The 20,475-nt window shown below is 38.0% G+C and overlaps 1 long non-coding RNA gene across 1 annotated transcript in view; it reads left to right on the top strand.

The window, feature by feature from the left end:
- The window catches only part of LOC141793804 (uncharacterized), a 78,085-nt gene that overhangs the window by 51,947 nt on the left and 5,663 nt on the right, over positions 1-20,475 (top strand). The window contains exon 2 of the long non-coding RNA XR_012598435.1: positions 5,713-5,889. This is a non-coding gene — a long non-coding RNA (uncharacterized LOC141793804). The remainder of the gene's footprint in view (positions 1-5,712; positions 5,890-20,475) is intronic.

The following is a 20,475-nucleotide window of genomic DNA, read 5'->3' as shown; positions in this document are numbered from 1 at the left end:
AAGCAGCATTTGATATTTCTCAAACTTTGAGACGAGGCTGATGAAGTTTGATGTTTTATTTTGAAAGAATCCCATGAAACGACTGTTTGTTTATATAATCTAAGAAACTTGGATGTCCTTCATTTCTGTTAGGGATGTCCCGATATAACATTTTCACTTTCGATACGAAACTGCTTATATAGGAGATTTTAGACGCATTCCGATACGATACTGATATTTGTTTTTTTGCTGATATCGGACAGATATCCGATATCAACATTGGACTGGGACACCTCTAACTCCTGTGCTTGGTTTAGACGTGGGTTTTATCCTGATGACAGGAAAGAGTCTCCTAAATCAGCTGTGAACAACATCAGATGTTACTAAAACAGGGCTGCTTTAATTCAGGAACACTAAATGAAAAAAAAAATGACACACATTTGACGGACGAGATTTTCAATTGTTAAGATAGCAGGTCAAAACGAACCTCACTTTTAGCCACTAAAACTGTATTGATGGTTCAGTTTTCAGCAGCCTTACATGTTGAAAAATGGAATTGAACAGAGAATATTTATTTGAGCATGCAAAAGAAAATAAATAAATCAATCAATCACGTTTATTTATATAGCACATTTAAAAACAACCAAGGTTGACCAAAGTACTGCACAGTCTCAGAACACAATCAGATAAAAGCAAGTTTAAAATAAAAAATAAAAATAAATGAAAATACGAATAAAAATAAAAATGTGTTTAAAGAGAATAAAAACAGTAAAAACAACAAATAGACAATAAATAGCAAAAGAGGACCCCATAATAAATAGAAAAAAAGGTAAAAAAATATATATATATATTTATATAAATAAAAAATAAAGGAACAGAATCAACAGACAAACAAAAACCAATCAAGAAATTAAAAAAAAAATCTGTACAGACGAAACTGAATTTTTTCAAAAATCCAAAAAAAAAAAAAAAAAAAAGTTAAAACACTGATTTAATTTATTTTAAACGGTTAACTAGCAAAGCTCCCAGAAAGCTCAGACCTCCAACAAGCGAACTGTGACTGTCATCAACACTTTAGTCCGACTTTAATGTTATACTTCCTTTCAGCAGACTGTCTGCTACAGTTTTGTGTTAGCTGCAGGTTTGTACGATAATCTGTTTCCTGGCAGTGTTGGAAATTATGATGACCCAGGACATATTTCATATTCTGGGTCCAGGATCTGGATCGTACTTTAACAACTGTCAGAAATGATGGTGACCTTGTCTTTTAAAATTTACCAAATCAATCGGACCATTTATGGTGGAGTTATATATTCACATATGGTGAAAACAGCCCTATCTCACAATGATAAAGAATCCTTTAAAAAAGTCCTCGATCCAGACGGTGATCCAGATCACCTCCAGAATTTAATCACTTCTTCCTGATCCCATTTTGGACATTTCCTGAAAATTTCATCAAGATCCATTTCTGCACGGCCTCTCTGTGTTATCCACGAGACCTTGCACTTTAAATGTGATTTTAATGTATTGTAAAATGTTTTATTGTGATAATGTTTCTCTGTTCTTTCTTTTCCTTAAAAAGAAACAAAACAAGAAGAACAGACTCCTTTAAATATTATACTTGTATTTTATTTTATTTTTTTTAACCTGTTTGTTTTTATATTTTAGCTGGGGGGACTACCAATGGAAATTAGCTTGGTAGCTAGATTTGGGAACATTTACTTTTTATGTTTTTTTAAAGTGTGTATGAATGTACATTGTCCCTCCCTATCAAATAAACTAAATTGAAAATTGAAATCGAAATTTTTTAGATTTTGAGTTCTGTTGTTCACAGACAAACAAACTCTCCCAAAAACATCTCCTCCTTGGTGGAGGTAAAAAACAAGTGGAAGGAGGTTAAACTGACGTGTGTAGTACCTGCTAAAAGCTGGTCTAACAACCACCACTAGATGGTGCTGTGGTATCAGAGTTCTGCACGGCCTCTCTGTGTTTCTCCCTGAGACTCATGTTCACTTCCATGCATTAACTGAATAAGAATAACTTACAGAAGTGCCCTTTAATTCCCCCCTCCGGCTCTGAACTTGTTGCAAAGCATCCGAATGGTTCACCTTGAAATAAACGCTAATCTCTGCTGATTCAGAGCTGAATTATGACGAGCAGATTATTTTACAGCCCTGTTCCTCTCTGCACAGAGTGTTGTTGTTGTTGTTGTTGTTGTTGTTGTTGCTCGGTGAATCCATACGTCTCCTCTCAGCGTGGACTGAAATGCTCACAAACACAGCGTACAGGCCTGCTGCCGGGCCCGGTCTTAAACTTCACCATTTCTCTGAGCCCGGCTCGGCTCCTTGGGACTATATGGCTGTTGACAAGCCCGCTGCAATAAATCACCGCGCCGAGGATTAATAGGAAAGAGCAAAGCGGCCCAGCTCACTGTAGCTGATATGTATTTATTCTATGTGGCGTTGCAATTCATCTCACTGTGTGTACGCTCCTGTGTGTGTGTGTGTTTGCATGTGTGTGAGGGCCCGAGGCGAATGCAACACGTCTATGCATACATTACCCCACACATGGCCGGCGGTGTGGAGTGATTGCCCGTGGGGATGGAGTCAATGTTTATCACACAGAGCGTTTCAGCTGATCAAAGATTACCGCTGAGACCCACTGTGTTGTTCCTGTTTCAGCTGGGCCAGATAAGTCGTCACCCAGCGCCACAGATGCTCTTGTTTTGTGCAGCGTGAATCTATGAGGAGCAAATTATTTGTGTGTCACAGGTGCAGCGATGTGCTGCGCTCAGGAGGGTTTATCTGAGGGACTCTGCTGTAGGAGCTGCTGCAGCCAGTTTCTCACGTCTCATCAGGAGAGTCTGAAGCTGAGGATGTGTATATGAGGAGTTTATGTAACTCAGGGACGTCTGTCTGCGTCTCATTCACACCAGGAGAGGGGTCACATGAGGTCAAGAGGGAGATTAAAGCTCCTGTGGAAAATTTAGCTGGGCATGAAACTCACTGCAGTTAACAGAGTCTCTGACATCTTTAGGAAAAGAAAAACTTTTGCACACTCATGAGGACAACTCAGCAAAGATTAAATAACACTTTGTCCACAGGGGGCGCCAAATCAGCATAAAGGGAAAGTTCCTCACAGGAGCTTTAAGTGAGCTTGATCCTTTGTTTTAGTTCATGATAATGTTGATCTGAAGCAAGCAGGTTCAGTGTCAGGCCAATCTTGCCCCTAGGTCTATTTTCATCCAGCCCCTAGTCTCATATTATGATGTTTTAATTACAATTATCGCATTTAATCTGCACAGCTATGCTGTAAGTACAGTAGTGCTGAAATTACAAAGTAACAGATGTCACAAAGTGAAGGTTTTAGAATATTTCTAAAAAAACCAAGATGAAAAGGTGCAGGTACGCTACGAGAAACTGAAATCTTATCAAGTGTTTTTCTGTTTCTAAAATGTTACAGAAATTCAGACCTCAGTCTTTTAAAATGTACTTGAAACATTGTTCTGGACTGGTCAGGTTAATGTGGCTCATAATCAATTGATAAGATTTCAGTTTTTTACAGTGCAATGGTTTTTTTATATATATATTTTCCCTTATATATATATATATATATATATATATATATATATATATATATATATATATATATATATATATATATATATATATATATATATATATATATATATAACAAAGAAAACAAACAAAAAAGAATAATAAACATAATAATAATGATAATCAAAATAATAATTAAAATTAAAAGAATAATAATATTAAGAAGAAAAATTAGAAGAAAAATAAGTATAAATATTAAAAAAGGAACAATAATAATAATAATAATAAAGAATAATGATAAAAATATTAAGAATAATAATTATAAGAATAATTAAAATAGAACATTTAGTGTAATAATAATAATAATAATAATAATAATAATAATAATAATAATGATAATAATAATAATAATAATAATAATAATAATAATAATGAGATTATTTTTACATCACCAGAGGACACAGGAGTAGAATAAAGTTATAATTTGATTCCGAACAAAATAATCCTGAAAGCAGGATTAGAAATATTTAGGTCTAAAAAAAAGTGTTTTCAGGTCAAAATAGTCTGAATGTCAAAAAAAAAAAAAAAAAAAAAAATCCTGATTTAATCCAGATCCTGATCCTGCCATAAAACCATCCTATCATTTTTCCCCCATAGCGCCCCCTAATGGAGAACATGTTCCTTGGTCAGAAGCAGAGTTTGCTGATGTTAATGCAGCTGATGTTTTCCTCACTTCAGATCTCGGTGCCCAGCCATGTCTCCTCAGTGACAGCCTGTGTGTGTTTATGGGTGTGTGTATGTTTGTGTGTGCGGGTATGTATGGCTGTGTATATGTCTATGTATGTGCGTGGGTGTGTATGTAACTGTGTTGCAATGGGTATATTTTTTTCTTTTGTTTGTTTTTGTTTTGTTTCAGTTTTTGTCCTCTGTGAGGCACTTTGTGTTGCACGGTTGCATTAAAAGTGCCATATGAGTGAAATAAAGTTGAAGTTGAAGCATGTAACAAAACAGAAAACTGACCTTTGATCATCTGGATCAGACACACCTGAGGGACAGGTGATGGTACAAGCTCTGTGCCAAACACTGGGGGGTCCAGGTGGGTCAGAGTCCTCTTCATCGAGACCAGAAACCGCTGAAAGCATCAAGTGCAGATTTTTGGGTGGGACTCCTGAGAAGTATTTGTAGCATCATTGTTGACCTGAGTGGCTGATTGTGACAGACCTGCTGAGCTTCATATGAATATTTATCCTCTTCATGCTGGCTGGTTGGGTTGGGTGTCCCTCACACTGGGCTCAGGAATCAGACCAAACCAGCTCCTGACCCGTGAATCCTCCTCTGTGTGTATTTTCCTCCACAGCTCCCCTCAGCTGGAGCGTTTTTCTTAACGCTGTGTTTAAATGCACGTGTTAACACACTCCTGCCTGCTCTTTATGTTGATTCTGGATAATTAGAGATGGTAGTTTCCATCCCAGCCCCTGCTGGATGTTTCCATCCTGCTGCGTGTAAACCCATATAACAGATTACAGCGCGCACAGAGAGCCTGTGATAGCATTTGTTTTATTGACAGTGGATTGAGGCTTTCAGCGCGGCTGTCTCAGTGATTCATTGTGTGAAGCAGAGAGAAGAGCAGCGTCCAGTCCTGCTTACATGAAACCCCTGGAGGTGAATTTCCTGATTAAAGCCCCCCCTCCCCTCCCCTCCCCTCCGCCTCGCAATCCCCCCATCCCCCCATCCCCCCTTTCTGCTGCGCGCTCAAAAAAAAACCCTCCAGTGTGTGTGTGTGTGTGTGTGTGTGTGTGTGTGTGTATGTGTGTGCTGCTGTTTTGTGTAGTGTGAGTGCAGGTGAATGAATGTGTGTGTTTGTGCTGCTGTTTGTCCTTTGTGTGTGTGTGCACGTGTTGTAGCTGAGCCATGCACATGCTTTCACTCCTGTCTTCATGCTAATAAGAAGCTAATTAGCGCGTTTTTATAGAATCTGAACATGAAATTTAAAGATTTTGAGATTTGTTCACATATTTTATAAACTCATCTCATCATTTAGTTTATTTTCCTGTCTTTGCACACGTTGTATACCTGTGAAAAATGTCTTCTTCTGTGCATGTGTAAGCCTGAGTCTGCATCACTTCTTCATGTGTGTGTGTTTGTGTGTGTTTGTGTGTGTTTGTGTGTGTTGCAGAGGTTACTCTGAGGTGGAGGGGCACCATGTGGAAGCCATTGTGATCCTCAGCGTCACTGAACATGGAAGGTGAGGCCAGATGGTAGTGGTTAGCCCTTGGCTGCTCCGGGTAACCCGACCTGCAGGGGAGGACCCCTCTGCCTCCCGAGGACCAGCCGCCACATGTGTTGCGTGAGAGTAAGTCACCCAAAACCCAAAGAACCGCCTCTCGGCTTCCTGGCTGCCGCTCTCGGAGCCGGCCTGTTTTTCTAAGCGAGGATCTAAAACAACAAACCAGCAGCGGGATCAGACAGGGCCGGTTCAGAGACAGGATCAGGGAGGATCCTGGGGTCTATGAAGGTGTTATTAACTCTCTGATTCCTGACTTTATCCTGCTGCAGCTCTGAGCACAGCAGCACTGTTACAGAATATCCATGTAGGAGTATTTCCTCTCCCTGACATGATGCTATGAGAGCAACTCTTCAAAACTCCTTTTTCTTCATTCAGTCATCCTGACACAAAAAAACCACCTGCAGTGAATTTTCAGTTCAGGCTTTTTGATTAAGGAGATATGATGACCTTCAAATTCATTTTTAAGAAATGGAAAAACTGTCAGTGATCCATAAAGTGCCCAGAGTTGGTCTGATACTGACAGAATACACAGTTAACAGACTTCTGTCAGTTCATGCTTCTGTTTTCATAGTTTGAATCGTTAATGAAGTGAAACAGGTGAAACAGTCAGTGATTATAGAGGCTGTTTGTAGGTTGAATCACCTTATAATGGTTTTGATTGGAGAAAAACTGAATCTTACAGCACATTTTAAACAAGGAAAATAAGAAACTTCACTTAAAATAATGATAAAGCAGTGAATAGGTCCAGTACATAGCAAAATGGCATGATGCACTCGTTTTTGTTTTTTTTTTTAAATTGCATTTATGGTATCCTGGAAAATAACTCTTCATATATATGTACATATATTTGAGCTAAAGCGATTCCTCGAATAATTCGAGGTACTCGATTACAAAATAATGATCGAGGAATTTTTTCTCCGCTTCGAGGAATCGTTTAATTTTAAAAAAGATCAAAAAGAAATTTTTAGAATAGAGGTGATGAGATATTTAGTTTGAGTTTTCAGACCCCTCAAGTCACCTCTTTATCAAAATAGCAACTAGCAACAAATCTAACTTCTTCTCTGGAGTTTGGAGACTGATATGAAAGCATGTGAGCGGCTTCTCATCGAGCCGCAAAGTCACTTGATTTAACACTTGCTTGAAACTATTTTTGATTTGAAAAATAAATGAGGCGAGCCCGCGAGCTAGTTCAGGCAGTCAACTCGAGCAGCACTGCTATACACATACCACGTGTCTCACACGTCATAACCATCTTGCAATCACACTCTCTCAATTGGGCGGTCTATTTAAACTGGGAGTCTCTCATCCCTCTCTGCCTGTCAATGCCTTGGCTGCCCTGCGTTTGTAATGCTGCATGTTTCTTTGCCCCCACCACCACCCCAGCAACCACCTGCAGGCTCCGGGGGGATTATGTTCAGTATGTTTTGCTCATCACTCCTCAATGTCACCATGTAAATTTATTGTGAGGGGTGATGAGGCCGGAGCCTGGACGGCAAACATAAAATATATTTGCTGCTAAATAAACAATTCAAACGTGAGTTGTCTGACTGAACTGCCCTTTAAAGAGACAAGTGTGTTTTATCCGATTACTCGATTAATCAATGGACTTTTTCAGTACAATACTCTAATAGTAAAATATTCTATAGCTGATGGTGCAACACCATGTCAATAATTTTCAGGTCCGGGTTAGACGGGAAACAGGATTGGTGCTGGTCATGAGTTAGAGAAAAACTGCATCTAACAGTTCATTTAAAACAAGGAAAATAAGCAAATTTACATAAAATAATGGTAGAGCAGTAAAAAGGTTCAATGCACAGCAAAATGGCATGATGCACTCATTTTTTTTAAATTATTGTTTATAACGTTTTGGAAAAGAACTCTTCATATATATATATATATATATATATATATATATATATATATATATATAAATGCCATATTTACAGAGTTTTCAGACTCCTCAAGTTACCTCTTTTTCAAAATAGCGACTAGCAACAAATATAACTTCTTTTCTGGAGTTTGGAGACTGATATGAAAGCATGAATTGATCTGCATCAACCACTTCTCAAAAGTGTCGCAAAGTCACTTGATTTAACACTGGCTTAAAACAAATTTTCACTTGAAAAAAATAACTGCCCTTTCTTTAAACAGCTGTGTTTTATCCGATTACTCGATTAATCGATTAATCGATTAATCGTTGGAAATTTTTCAGTACAATACTCAAACAGTAGTACATTTGATAGCTGCAGCCATAATATACATACATAAATACACATATATACATACATATATTAATGGTAAAGAACATTCGTGATGATAAATAAGAAAGGAAGGTCAATTGAAAAGTGGTTTAAGTAAAAATAACGTTGACTATGAATCTGTGGTAGATAAAAACCTTTGATATAAAGAATGAGAGCCAGTCCACAGGCTGTGTTTCCTCAGCAGACAGTCAGTTTGATCCAAACTCTGAGGAAATATGTAAAAGACGCTTAGAGACTATCTCTCAAAATTAAGTGCAATTAACAGTTTAGGACTTTAAGCATGAAAATCCACACCAGATGTTAAAAAGTGTGTTTCCATCTCTGCTAACTGTTCACTGATTATACAAACCCGTCCCTGCTCCCCATGCAAACAAAAACTAAAGATCCATTCAGTGACTGAGCAGAGTTTCTGTCAGCTAGCTGTATGTTATATAAGCAAAGACGCGACCTACAGAAACATATATCCTCGTTCTTTCCAGCAAAGTTTACACACCACCTCACTTTTTGTTTATATGTTTGTAGAAGTTGCTCACAGAAATATTCGGCTCTGCTGAAGTCTGTGTTTTTCTCCAGCTCTGAATCTCTCTGTGAGGCTCCTGGAAACTGGCGCTGATGCTTTCCTCGTGTTGTTTGGAGTTTTTCTGTTGTTATGGAAGTTTTTTTGTGATTTAATGGCAGAAAGAAAACAGCTTTTAGATGCCCTGAAACCACCGCCTGGGGCTGGGAAAGTCACCTGAAAACACACCTCGTGATAAGATAACAGGGAATTATTCATTTTATTATTATTATAAAATCTATTATTTGATTTATGACTAAGGATTGTAATACTGTTGTTAAAGGTACATCTGATTTATAAATACATTTTGAAATATGATTTTTTTAAAATAGTCTCCAAGTTGCTATAACGTCACGTTATGTTACATTAACTCAATTTTCATTAACAGAAAATGAGTTAATAAGGTTTTAAAACAATAAAACCTCCAATCAAAGCAGGTAGGGGGACACAAATACACAAAATGGAATAAAGAAAAATAAATTATGTGATGATCTCAGTAAGATTTAGCGTGTTAGCACCACTTCTACATGATAAAACTTTATAATAAACTCTGGTTTATGTGTTAAATTGACCAAATATTTGTAGAAATGTTGTTTTAAAGAGCTGCAGACTCTTTCCAGTGTCTGTTTTTTGCCATTTTCAACCCGTATGGATTTTTTTTCTGTGTGTAGCACATTTCACACAAGTGCAAAGTCAATAAAAACAAAAATAACCAACAGCAAGACAACACCGGGGGCAGGATCAGAAATAGACAAAGACAGAAACTAAAAACATATATAAATATATATAAATATATATAAATAAATTAAGGATAAGGCTGAAGTGGAGCCAGAGTTTGTCCATTTGTCTCTTTTTGTGCAGATATAAAAAATGTAGGATCATCCGGGGTAGCCAAACAGTGGTAGTGAGCTGTAATGAGCGTAATGAAGACTAATGTGTCCTGTGTTAAAGCAGAGCTCAGCGCTGTTCCCTCCTCCGCCTCTAGATGGCACTAAGTCATAGCTGTAAATAAGTGAGCTCTGTGAGAGCATAATTAAAATTTGAGTGATACGTTTTTGATTTAATTAAACGCCCCTCAAGCCAGAAAACTCTGGGCTCAGGGTCGACGTGAGAGATGGAGAAATTCTCTTCAAATAGGCAGCATCAGGTCCAGAGTCTCTCAAGATCAAGGCGGCTCGAGATGGTACTCAACATCTGCTCAGAGAGAGGTGAGCCACTGTAGGAAAAAAGTCCACGTCAATGAATAAATGATGGGCTGATGAAGACCTGCTCCACATATTCATTCACTGCGCACAAATCTGTGAAATCAGTGGAGGAGGAGGAGAAGTTTGGCTGACGCTCAGTCTGCGCGCTCACAGGAAGAACAACAGGTGATGAGACGTCTTTGTTTCTGTGATTACAGCACAGATCTGTAGGAGCATGCTCCAACAGGCTGACAGGAACGCCACGCTGACAGTCACTTCTTCTATTTTTACATGTTACAGCTTCCTGTCTGCGCCGCGTGCAGCACAGCTCTCCAGCAGTCACGTCTGACGATTTACTGTCGCTTCGTTTGGAAACATTTCCACCCAGGCAACTTGACATTGTCTGGTTGCTGCAGAAATTTATCTCCAGAACAATCAGAGAAATGAAAAACTGCTGCAGGCAGAGGATGGTGATGAAGATGATGATGATGATGATGTACGCTGAGAGAATGAAAAATTAAAAATGTTGGTCTGAAAATGATTTTTTGATTAAGTAAAAACTGTTCAGTTGAGCTGCAAACTGCTTCAAAGAGTTACCTCCTCCACCTCTGTGAGGTTTGTTGTAAAGTTGGTCTGATTTTAAACGTTCGGTCGACAAAACTTCAAATCAAAGGTTTGAGGCCTGAGACAAATCCTCCAGCAGCAAAGAGCTGGGGTGGGAGGAAATAATCTATACCTGGATTTTTTGTTTCACTGGCTGTGAAATGTTGGGACGGCTTTGGCTCAGTTTCCTGATCTTAAGGCTGAGGGTTCAAGGTCAGCAGGGCGCGGCTGAGCGTGGATGTGTTAGTGAAGACTCTCCAGATTTTTGGCTTTTCGTCCTAAAAAACTCAAGTCTGTCACAATAAAACCTGCAAAATCAAAACAACCATGCATCCTTAAAAAACTGAATCCATAGTAATAAAAGCATTTGATTATCTGTTTGGTTTTACATGACTGATTTTAAATGACCATCTAGGGCTTCCGTAGTGAAGACAGAGAGAAATTCTGCAGAGAAGCATCAACATCAGCTCCTGAACGTCTGCAGTTTAAAACATTTCTTGTTTTGTTTTTTTAAGAGGTAGAAAAACACCTGTGGGTGTTGATAAGTGGAGTGATTTTTCTTGTCAAGCTCATAGACGGTAAGATAGTCACGATGCTAATTGTGTTAGCCCGTCGATGGGGTTGTCTCTTGACATTAGCATTATCAGCCTTCGAATTAAAAAAAAGCAGATGCCGACATGCCCCAAAATGCCAAACATTGGCCCCAACAATCTGCCCAGCTGACAATCGGTCTATTCCTAGTTCCAGCTTCCTGGCTTTATTTGTGAATCAAAACTAGAATCAGTTTCAAACTCCTCACTCCTGTTGACAAAGGTAACAGGTATTAGAGTCAGAGTTAATAGACTCCATGATGCTGGGTGGTTTCTGTTTATACATATAAAGATGTAGGACAGAAATAAATAAGAGAAAGTTTCTGACAATTCTGAAAAAAAAAACTTTAATTTCAGACAGAGATCAGTCAGTTAACTGTTAAATTATCAATCATATAAGAAAAGTTGTAGAAAAAAATCATCAGTATTACACAGTTAATTCATCCATCTCCCTAAAATAATAATAATAATAATTTTATTTATATAGCACCTTTCAAAAACAGCAAAGTCACAAAGTGCTTCACAAAACAAATAAAAACAAATAAAAACAATACAAGCAATTGGTACAATAAAAGAAAACACAGCACACAAGACATGGGTTTTCAGACTTTTTTGGTATGTGTATCTCCTTTCAAATACAATTTCAACCAAAAACCCATTCAGGAAATATGCAGGGAAAAAAAAAATATATATATATATATATGTATATATATATATATATATATATATATATATATATATATATATATATATATATATATATATATAAAATTAATTTATTTTTTTCAACCAAATTTGAAATTGTGTTCTACCCATAAAGATTTAACTTTTTTTATACTTTAAATTCATAAATAGATTTGACGGGCACAAGATGACGTAATGGTCGTGGTGCTCTGAATTGAAATTGACTGTGTTTTTGAATTTAAAGTATAAAAACAGATGAATTTTCATATGTAAAATACAATTTAAGATTCAATTAAAAAATGAATTCAATTTTTTAAAAAAAATCAAAAATTAAATTTACACATTACACATCATGCTTTTCAGATTTAATATTTTTATTCAAATTCAGTTTCTGGTGGCACAAATATGACCTCATTAACATGCTCAGTATTAAAACTGTGCCCTGTTTTATATATAGCAATGACATGAAAAATTTAAGGCTGTTGATAAAGTTGTTTTTAATCAGATTTTTTAAAATTTGCTTTGATGCAGCATTAATTGTCATTCGGGAAGTTTCCCTTGCAGTACTTCCACCTACCCCTAGGGACAGGCCTTCCTCTATTTGAGGATCACTGCCCTAAAACAATGATAGCAGTCAGAGAGAAGCAGCTGATCTTCATTTTAAACAGATGTAATTATATTTATCTTGAATTGATCTGAACTGATGATTGATTTTGAATATGGAGCGTTACTTTGATTGATGAATTGATTCATTGACCCATTTTTGCATTTTTTAAACTTATTTCAAAACATTTACAGAAACACAAACGCTCATTCTGGCACAGGCCGCCCTTCAAGGTGACGGCGCCGGGGTCAGGAGGTCGTATAGCCTCAGTCAGAGTTAGCTGTCTGCTTTATTTGCATCTTGGAGACAAAAATAGTTTTTCCTCCTTCTTTTTCTAACTGAGCAGAGCTCCTCATTGACTTTCCTCTGCACCTCTCAGGTGCTCGAGCCAGAAGGTCCTGCCGGGGTTACAGGAGCCTCTGGCAGGACTGAGCAATCAATAAAGAGAGCTAATGCTGCTCAGATAATAAAGTTTGTAGTAAATAAAGTGTAATCAGCTGTTCTCCTCCCTCTCACTCCTCCCTGTCATCACGAAGGAGGAGCAGGAGTGAGACCTGGGTCTCTGCGTCCCCTCAGCTCAGATCGTCCAACACATGTTGAAATGTTGGTTGTAAACGTTCCTGAGACGCCAAACTGGACTCAGTGATGGTCTCAGCATCAGAGGGGATGAAGTCAGGCTGCCATGATGTAACGACCTCATCATTAGGGCCTTCGCTGCGAGGAGGGCGTGAGGGTGAGGAGAAGTGGTGTCACATGTGACCCTCCTAATCACGTCTGTCACCTCTGGGACCAGAAGTGTGTCAGGTTCTTGTATCTGCTTGTTTCTGAGCTCGTTACAAAGCAGGAGCGGCGTCTGACTCAAACGAGGGGCTGATTTTACACGTGCAGACAGAACTGCAGCTCGTCGTCTGGTGACACATGATACTCGTCATATAACGTGGAAAAACATCGTGTATGTTGAAGAGGGATTCAGCTTTTTGATGTGAGTCTCCCCTGAGACGCTTCGACACCTTCATCTGGAATAATCTCTGCATATCTTTGTGCTCAGGGCTCCACATTTCAGGTTTCCTCCTTCTCACACAGTATTCAGGGTGTTTAGACCTCTCCACTGTCGGCACGTTCAGTAGCTTTTGTGAAATAATCCTAAAATACATGTTTGTCTTTCAGAGTTAACCTCCCTTATTCTCAGAGCTGAGGGCATTCGCTCCCCTCATAAGGTGCATCCTGTGTTTCCTCTTTGAAGACGCTGTGTGGACAGTCTTAGGGTTGATAGCAGTGACACCACACTTAAAGAAATAACTTGTTGAGTGAACATGAAATAATGGAAAGATTTTCCACTTTATTAAAACTCTTTCATATCGCAAGACCTAAATTCATTGAACAGACTAATTGTAAAAATGTCGTCTGGACATAAAGTATTGGCGTTACTTTTACGTATTTGCTATGTTTGGGTCCAACTTAATTTGTCAAGGTTGTTTCAACACATTCACTGAGGTTAGACATTTGAACCATGAGTGAAGAGGGTACACAGTGGATATAAGACCCTGCTGTACATTTAGCTGTGGGGGAACTGGCTGTCTGTACACCACTGCATGGACCAGCTGTTTAATAGTTAATACACTTCCTTTTAAGATTGACCAACATAGCAAAGCCCATCAACACTCATTGGGGAAAAGGGGTTGAGCTTTATGGAGCTCAGCCAGCCCATTTGCACTATGGAGCACAGAAAGTCATTCTGCGCCTTGGAGCACAGACAGCAAGTTCACACTGCGGAGCACAGATAGTCTGTCCACACTGTGTAGCACAGATAGTCTGTGCACACTGCGTAGCACAGATAGTCTGTATGCACCCTGGAGCACAGCCATCTGGTCCGTGCTGTGGAGCACAGACAGCAGGTCAGCGCCCTGGAGCACAGACACCAGGTCAGCACCCTGGAGCACAGACACCAGGTCAGTGCCCTGGAGCACAGACACCAGGTCAGCGCCCTGGAGCACAGACACCAGGTCAGCGCCCTGAAGCACCGATTCAATGCACAGCAGGGTTTCATACGTACCCCCTACTTACTCACAGCTTTAATGAGCTACCACAACACAATTTACTTATTTAGTGTTTTTCTTAGTATTTTTAGTATTTATTTATTTCATACATCTGAAATAAAACGTTTTCATACAAACATATAACCATATCATTGAATGAAAAGGAACAGAAAGAAGAAAAATCTTATATTATCTGCCCCTTTTAGACACTTAGATAATATTTCCAAAACAACAACACAATGAACAACATTATTCACAACAAATATAATAATAAAATAAAACAGCTGTGATCAACACTGCTGGTCTCTAATTCTTTTTGATTCTTAATGACAACAACAACAACAAGCAACAACCACCAAAATAATACGAACAATTATAATGTTTGAGAGATTTCATCAATTACAAAAATGGTAAAGATACTTTCTTAACATACTGCCCTTTAAGGTTCTTTTAAATGTAAATTTTGATATGGATTGTTTAATGTATTTGGTTAGATTATTCCATTAATTAACCCCTTTAACAGAAACACAACGACACATCTTTTTTGTCCTAAATTTTATTTTACCAATAATATGAACAAAAGAACAACATGATTTTATCATGTTTAATCACGAAACATGAAATATTATGGTTGAAGCCACATTATGCTGGTTAGAAAAAACATGTTGCTTTTCTTTTGAGTGCTTTTGTAAGATGCTGTCATTTTTTAGGGGATGAAGACTCAGTTTCCCATGAGTGCTTTCACCCACTGTCATTAGGTCGGTGTGCCGTACATGGATTCATGTCCTCATGGGGAAACCCGACCTGACCACAAAGACTGAGACAGAGAATTTAGAAACGATTAATATCTGCGCTGATAGTTTCACTTCAGATCATGGATAACGAAGAGGAAAATGTGTGAAAATGAGCAGATTTCATCTTCACTTCCGAAGTCCTCACACAGCTTTTCTCTGCAACCAGAGTCAGACTTTAACACATTGTTTCTGCTGCTGATTTTTCTGCCTCTGCTTCATAATTTATAAATATATATCTGTGATCCAACATGATTTTTTTTTCTAAAATATATGTGAAAGTTATTTTCCCGTCAGCTCAAATATCTGACAGCCAGCAGGCCCGTCAAAGTCGATGTGGGTGGATCCTGCAGGCAGCAGCCAGTCAAATCCAGGTCATCCATGGTGGTGGGGGTGGTGTGTGTGTGTGTGTGTGTGTGTGTGTGTGTGTGTGTGTGTGTGTGTGTGTGTGTGTGTGTGTGTGTGTGTGTGTGTGTGTGTGTGTGTGTGTGTGTGTGTGTGTGTGTGTTATTCATGTATGTGTGGGTGTGGGTGGGGGGGATGCTAAGCTGGACAGACGATGTGACCGAATTGAGAGTTTCCACACAAGCAACAGGATCTGACCAAGATAAGCCTCTTGGGAGTCGAGCGGTTCTCCCTCTCAGGGTGGATTAAGCACACACACACACACACACACACACACACACGCTCTTTCACACACTTTGCTTTCTCTTCGTCCACTGTACACACATCTGTCCATCTGTCCGTCTGGCCGTCTCTGTTTTCCTCCTTTGACTTTCCAGGATGGCGCCTCGCTCAGAGAAACACGTCCTAAAGATCCAAGTTTGGGGATTTTCTGGTTCTGCTGAGCCTCGGGTCTTTGTGGAAACATGGTCTCCTCTGTGCCCCCCCTCCACACACACACACACACACACACACCCTCCTACACATCTGTTTCTCATTTACATCCTGGGTCTCAGTTCAGTCTATGAGGAGGGGGGGGTGTTGGATAGTAAGTTAAAGAGACGAGTCGTGTACGTGTTTTTCTTTGTAAATAAAGAGTTTGTTTCCAATACGTTGGATTCAACACCTTAAAACATGGACGCCCACTCTTTAAATGAGGAGAAAATCAAACATTAAGAATATCTGCTGTTACTGAGGGGAAGTTGATCTCATCCACGGCCCTGTGCTGTCGTCTAACACATGCTGCTGTTTTATGAAATAAGTGAGGACAACATGAGGAACAAAGACCTGATATAAAGTAAACACAGTTTTAATGTCCAGCACATCGCTGCAGCTCATACTCTGAGTTTTCCTCAGTCTTTGTGGAGCTGAGCGCGTACCGTGCGTCACGTCAGCTTTGGATTTTAGAGTAAAAGCAGAGAGCATCTTTTGTTTTATTTTTGATTAATAATCACCAGATCAGAATCAACACATCTGTTAAAAGTTTATAGATAGGCTCAATAAGAATATCTTCTAGGTTACTAGCTGAAATGTAAACTGCATATCTGATAGTATTTGTGATAATTATTTCATGGATGTTTTGAAGTTTCAGAGCGTGGTGCTGCCACCAAATCACGTCGGCTATGAGCTGAGATTTGTGCCAGCAGAAACTGAATTTGAAAAGCCTAATCTGAAATCTGAATTTATTTGCTTTGAAATTGTATTTAACCAACTAAATAATTTAAATCTTTAACCTCTCTAACTTAAGTAAATTCTTTTTTAAATTTTCTTTTATGATTTTTATGTATTTTTTTTATTTTTTTCATTATTTATGTATGCATTTACTTATTTATTTTAATTTTTTCATTATTAATTAATTAATTTGTTTGTTTATTTATTTGTTTAGTTGTTTTTTAATCTATTTATCTATTTATTTATTTATCAATCTATTTTTTTATTTATTTATTGTTATTTTATGTAATCTATTTATTGTTTTATTTATTTTAATTTAAGACAGGCAGACAATGGGAAAACATGAAAAGTCAAAACTACAAACATAAATCATTTAGAGTAGGGGTCTGCAACTTTTACTGTCATAGGAGGCATTTTTCCTCAACTCACCTGGATTAAAGTCATTCAGGAGCAACAAAATCTACTTTATCTTTACGATAAAGACTAGAAAGTGTATAAAATGTCATATATAGTTAAATCTTGGGAATTATTATCTAAATGAGAGGCTTTTTAAAGGTATGAAACCACACATGTGATCTCAGGTTTTTTTTAATTTCTCATACATTTGCAAACATTTCAAAAAGTTTTGAAGTTTTAAAAACTTGCGCAAATCTCACAAAAAAACAAAAAAAAAAAACAATAAAAAATACATTGAAAAAAAGATTGCTTAACTTTTAAAAAACGTTGGAAATGTAAAAAAAAATTGCAAAGAAATTATACAATTTTGAAATTTGAAAAATTTGAAAAAAATTCAAAGTTGAAATTTCAAAAATTTGAAAAAAATCAAACAATTTTGAAATTTAAAAAATAGCAAAAAAAATCAAACAATTTTGAAATTTAAAAAATAGCAAAAAAATCAAACAATTTTGAAATATGAAAAATTGGCAAAAAAAATTTAACAATGTGGAAATTTGAAAATTTTTACTAATTTGACTGTCACTCACTGTTACAGCACTAATGTAAACTTAATATATGTTAAGTCTTATTTTTATAGTTTTGAGAGGAGAAAGTAATGCAGAGAGGCTTCCCAGTGCATTCTGGGATACCTCCATAGGATCAAACTGACTCAGAGCTTTAGTTTATGAACGGGCTGCGTGATGATGGGAGAAAATTTAAAGCATCAAAAAGAATTAGCTCAGTTTGCTGCGTTTAGACGAGTCATAAAACATTGGACTGAGTGTAAACTCAATGAGAACAGATGATTTCGGAGTCTCTCTGCGTTCACACACAATCAAAGATGTTGTAGCCAGTCTAAAGCAGCGAGATGTGTCAGATCCTGTCGCTGTCACTTCCAGATATTTGACCCAAAACGTTGACGAGGAAAAATCGATGTAGTGTGAGCCGGCGCTGATGCAAGCCTCTGAAACGCTCGGTGGCTCTGCAAACATGACAACAGCGAGTTCGGCTGCAGCTGCGTCAGAGGCTGCAGAGAAAGCATTGTTGAAACATGATCAAACCTCATTTCTGATTTCTTTAAAGAGCACGTCAGAGAAAACCAGCCCAGACGTTTATTATCTCCAGACGCAGAGTTAAAAACCGCTCATGTGAGGGTTCAGGTTGAGCCCACATGGAGGTCTCTGCAGACCACATGGTGGGTTTTTACTGCCTCTGTATCCATAAAGACCACCGAGTCAGGTTGTTGGTGTAAAAAGTTGAAGCAGAGGCAGAATCTATAAAATATAAAACTTAGCTGTGTGTGTTTTATGTCTGTGACGCAGAAGAGGAATAATTTAGTTTGGTTATGAAGTGAACGCATAAATGAGATGGTCGTAGATATTCCCAACATGAGATCTGTCTCTTCTTTAAAGATACTCGTATTTTCTTTTATAGAGGCAGTAAAAGTGTCTGTGATGATATCTCTTCTTTCTTTTTACCACGCTCCAGATGCAGACGGTATCTCTGCGATTCAACATTTAGTTACATGTTTCTTTCACTCTGATGATTTTTCTTCTGAATTCATCCAAACAGAAGTTTGGACCTTACTTTCAATAAGTTTTGATTCACAAGTTCACACCATTATGTGTGTTTATACGTCATGAAATGTGTGTGAAAGCCCTCACTTTGTTTTAAAAGGGATTCATGGACATAGACTTTGGTTTTCTCTGGTGTAGTTTTTGTTATTGTGGAGAAATATCACATGAAGACCAAAACCAACAGTGTCTGTGACATTTCTGCTGAGGATAGAAGGTTGTAAAGTTAAAATAAAGACACTTTCATTCCTTTCTAAAAGAGTTAAGCATGTTTTTGGAGCAGCTTTGAGGTGTAGTGTTTCACATTTTCTGCAGGCAGGAGTCAGGACTGCATCTGTTGGAGCCTCCTTCAGCTGCAGATCATTTTATTATCGCCGTTGGCCACGTAAAGATTGACCCCGTCACTTTTTTTCTGTCTGCTGCCAACTTTAAAACCAGGAGATCACCTCAGTAACTGTTGACACGTTGGTGCAACCAAGGAATGAGCTGAAGCAACCTGAGCGGCGTGTTGCAGAGCTGATGCTAACCAAAACGTGCATTTCACTGAGAAAACTTCACCTCAGTACCAACCTGACTTAGCATGTTAGCACAAGCTAATCACGGGTATCTGACTCATACCTGGTTAGCAGAAAGCTAACTCACGTCCCTCTACATCCTGAAAGTGGAGCCAAACTTCACCTTCGTTTAGGAAAAAGCTCTATCTGTTCAGAGTTTTTGTTTTCCTTTGGTTGTTTTTCTTTTTCTGTGCTACATTTGCTAGCATAGCTGCTCTGATTAGCTTATTCTCCTTGCCAATTAACACACAAAGTCACTTGCGCACCAGGGGCGCTGTGATTGGCTGATGTAACCATGCTTACTCTCTGCTCAGAGATTTGCCAATACAACAAAAACATCAACATCCAGGCAGAGGAGGGGGTTGAAGCTTACACAGACACTGACACACATGTATAGAGGCCCAGAGGAGACAATTAAGCAGGATTATTCCTGAAAAAAGTGACTGTTTCCTTTTTTTAGAAAAATCCTGCGGACTCTACCTTTAATAAAAATTCATCAGAATTAAATTATTTAATAGTAATTTGATGTTATTATGATATTTGGATGTTTGTTAAATCACAGTTTTGCATATTGGCACATTTTTAAAGCGAGTGACAGTGGAGCCAAGCTTCACCCTCGTTTAGATAAATACTTCATCTGTTCATCTGGGTTGAGGCAGACACAGACACTGACACACATGTATAGAGGCCCAGAACAGGATTATTCCTGTAAAATTTGACATTATTTTTTTTAGAAAAATCCTGCAAACTCCACCTCTAATAGATAAATAAAAATTCATGAGAATAAAATTATTTACATGTACTTTGATGTTATTATAATATTTGGATTTTTGTTGAAGTACATCCCTTGTTTATTGGCAAATTTTAATTTTGCTCCATTTTTCCTTATTTATGTCAAAAAAAAAAAACTTGAGTATTTTTTTACATAGCATTTCTTGTTGGATGACACATAGACATTATTTTCTTTATGTTAAAGTTATATTTTTGGGCATTTTTGCTTTGATTGGATGGGATAACTAAAGAGAGTAGCAAATGTTAGGCAAGGAGGAGGGTGAAGAAATGGTCGAGGCAGGGAATCGAACCAGCAACTGCTGAAACAGAAGCTACAACCTTCTTTTGTGGGGTACTTCTACTGTACAGCCAGTGTCGCCCCCTATCTCACTTTA

This window comes from Halichoeres trimaculatus, unplaced genomic scaffold (assembly GCF_033239565.1).
Source record: "Halichoeres trimaculatus isolate MK-OKI-2021-1 unplaced genomic scaffold, fHalTri1.1 fHalTri1_scaffold_7, whole genome shotgun sequence".
In the NCBI taxonomy this organism is placed as follows: domain Eukaryota; kingdom Metazoa; phylum Chordata; class Actinopteri; order Labriformes; family Labridae; genus Halichoeres; species Halichoeres trimaculatus.
The sequence above is the reverse complement of the archived record's forward strand: the minus strand, read 5'-3'. Positions and strand labels throughout refer to the sequence as shown.